This window comes from Rattus norvegicus, chromosome 18 (genome assembly GCF_036323735.1).
Source record: "Rattus norvegicus strain BN/NHsdMcwi chromosome 18, GRCr8, whole genome shotgun sequence".
Taxonomy (NCBI): Eukaryota; Metazoa; Chordata; class Mammalia; order Rodentia; family Muridae; genus Rattus; species Rattus norvegicus.
Genome location: NC_086036.1, coordinates 44,716,607 through 44,720,078, shown reverse-complemented (window position 1 = coordinate 44,720,078; position 3,472 = coordinate 44,716,607). Strand labels below are relative to the sequence as shown.

The 3,472-nt window shown below is 46.5% G+C and overlaps 1 pseudogene; it reads right to left on the bottom strand.

The window, feature by feature from the left end:
- Positions 1 to 239: 239 nt before the first annotated feature.
- On the bottom strand, positions 240 to 2,182 carry Taf15-ps1 (TATA-box binding protein associated factor 15, pseudogene 1; annotated as a pseudogene).
- Between the last annotated feature and the right edge of the window lie 1,290 nt (positions 2,183 to 3,472).

The window sequence follows — 3,472 nt, the reverse complement described above, 5'->3', positions numbered from 1 at the left end:
TAACAGCCCAAGTAAAATTAAGCACCTTATCCTAACATAGGGTTTCCTCCTTTACTTTTTTTCCCCCACAAAAAACAAGCAGCTTTTTATTGCAGTATTACAAAACACTTTCCATTTTGGCCATATTTTACAACGCATTTAGCTTTAAGGGTTGGGAAAGAGAGGGTGGGAAACTAAAAGGGAAAATTTTAATGGACATTTCTAAAAGGAAAGCTGTCCCCAGCCCTCCCACCCAAATAAAAACCCAAATGTCAATTTCACTACCCAAGAGGCCATGAGGAAAGCAGCAGGCACATTCTGACAATTCCCCATGGATTATGTCAGAGACAAGAGAGCATTGGAAACAGTCATCAGTACGGTCGGTTGTGCTGATCATTTCTGTAGTCATTTCTTCCTCCCATTTTGCCTCCATAGCCACCTCCGTCTCCTCCATAGCCACCTCTGTCGCCTCCATTACCCCCACCTCGGTCTCCTCCGTAGCCAACACTTTGGTCTCCACCATAGCCTCCACTGCCACAACCACCACGGTCTCCTCCATAGGCCCCCCGGCTGCGGTCTCCTCCGTATCCTCCTCGATCTCCTCCATAGCTGCCCCCTCGGTCTCCACCATAACCATCTCTGTCTCCTCCAGAACCACCTCCTCTATTCCCACCATAGCCACCTCCACTCCTGTCTTCACCATAACCACTCCCACTCCTGTCTGCACCATAGCTACCACCACTCCTATCTCCACCATAACCACTCCCACTCCTGTCTGCACCATAGCTACCACCACTCCTATTTCCACCATAACCACCCCCACTCCTGTCTGCACCAGAGCCACCTCGGTCTCCATCTCTGCCCCCACGACCTCTGAAGCCTTTCTCCGCTGTAGCCTCTCCCCTGGAAATCTCCCCCTGAGGGACGAGAGTCCTCTCGTCTTGGCTCATTGCACGGATTACAGGAATTCCTTCGAGCAAAATTCATATTCCCACATGACAGATTACGGCAAACCCAGTCCCCATTCTTAGGGTCTCTACCTTGCCCCTGAAAACCTCCACGGCCTCTATATCCTCCACGACCTCGCTGTCCACCTCTACTTCTACCACCTCTCATGAATTCAGGCCTTCTCGTGGCAAATGACACTTTAATGATGTTTCCATGAAATTCTTTTCCATCAAACCAATCAATGGCTGCCTTAGCTGATGGAGGGTCATCAAATGACACTGTTGCTTCCCCTTTTAGCTTTCCTGTGTCTTTGTCTGTGTAAAGATTTATCATTGGTTTTCCAGTCTTTTTGTTAGTCTTGATAATTCCTATTTGCTTAAAGAACTCTCCCACTTGATCTGTAGACAAGCCCTCTCCAAGTCCTTGCACAAAGATTGTGTTGTTATCTGAATTATCAGACTCTGAATCAGCATCTGGTCTGGGTTCATAATCCCTGTGACCACCAAAATTTTTGAAGCCACCACGGTCACCACCACTTGATCCTGTTCAGGACCTCTTCCATCCCTGTGATATCCCCCACGCCTTCTACCTCCTCCCTGTGACCCGCCATATCCTCTATTATCTTCTTCATACCTACTCACATCACGATGGTCATCTTGTGTGTGGTGGCTGTAGTTTTCCCTTTGTGGATGGTGAGACTGCTGGTTTTGATTATAGGAATCATGCTGCTGATAATTGGACTGCTCATCATATGAGCCTTGGGGCTGATCACCACCTGACTGCTGGTCATAAGAATCTTGCTGACATAGTCTGACTGGCCATATGAAGGTGCTCTTTCACCTTGACCTCCTGATGATTCCGTGTTTTGTTGTCCCTGGTTATTATATGACTGCTGGCCATAGGAACTCTGCTTTTGATTCTCATAATTACCATAAGACTGTGAATAACCTGATTGATTTTGTCCATAACCAGAGTAACCACCATAGTTTTGTCCATATGAAGAATCAGTTGTTTGTCCATAGCCGGAATAGCTTTGTTGTGAATAGCCTTGACTGCCTTGATTTCCATAGGAAGTAACTTTGCTGCTCAACCCCAGACTGACTGTAACTTCCAGAATCTGACAAGACTAACAGCCGAGGTGCGGAGCACCCCACCACCCGCAGAGAACAAGGAAAACAGAAGCCAGGTGATGCAGCTGCTGGAGCTGCTCCGAGTCCTCCTTTACTTTTGTAACTTGTCATTTTCCTATGGGCCATGTCTGTCTTCTCTCTGTTTAGAGGCAATCCTTTGATGACCTCTCCTAGCCCCCAGGACAAATATCCCTCCTCCTTCTCCCTAGTTAACTTTCCTCTTCTCCCTGGTCCTATTATCTCCTGTCTTTGTCTCTTATTTCCTCCCTGTACTTTATCCTTCTGGGGCAAATAAATTCCCTTTGTGCTGAGTACTTGCTATTGGGGGTTCCGAGCCAATACTGACTACTTTAGCAGTAATGAGCACGCAGAAGACGGGGCAGTAGGAAATTAGGCTCAGATAGAATTGGAGACCCTATAGGATCTTCAGTTCTATGTCCAGCTATATGTTCAGGCCTTGAGCTTGTAAAAGGCTGAGTTTACTAGGGACGAACCAGGATGCACATTTCTTTTTTTTAATTAATTAATTTATTTTTATTGTATATTTTATGTATTTACATTTTTAATGTTATCCCCCTCCCCCCTCTCTTATTCCCCCTCCCTCTTACACTGCTTCTATGAAGATGCTCTCACTCCCACCTACCCACTCCCATGTACCCATTCCCACCTCAACACCCTGACATTCCCCTACATTGGGAAAAAGAGCCTTCACAGGATCAAGGGCTTCTCCTCCTATTGATGCCAGACAATGCCACCCTCTGCTACATAAGTGGCTGGAGCCATGGGTTCCTCCATGTGTACTCTTTGGTTGGTGGTTTAGTCCCTGGGAGCTCCAGGAGATCTGGTTAGTTGATATTGCTGTTGTTCCTATGTGGTTGCAATCCCCTTCAGCTCCTTCAGTCTTTCTCTAACTCCTCCATTGGGGTCCCCGTGCTTAGTCTGATGGTTAGCTGCAAGCATCCTCATCTGTATTAGTAAGGCTCTGGCAGAGATTCTCAGGAGACATCCATATCGGGCTCCTGTCAGCAAGGACTTCTTGGCATAAGCAATAGTGACTGGGATTGGTGGCTGCATATGAGATGGATCCCCAGCTGGAGCAGTCTCTGGATGACCTTTCCTTCAGTCTCTGCTCCACTCTTTCTCCCTGTATTTCTCCCGTGAGTATTTTCTTCCCCCTTCTAAGAAGGACTGAAGCATCTACAGTTTGCTCTTCCTTCCTCCTGAGCTTCATGTGGTCTGTGAATAGTTTCTTGGGCATTCCAAGATTTGGGGCTAATATCCACCTCTCAGTGAGTACATACCATGTGTGTTCTTTTGTAACTGAATTACCTCACTAACAATGATATTTTCTAGTTCCATCCATTTGCCTAAGAATTTCATGTAGTCATTGTTTTTAATAGCTGAATAATACTCCA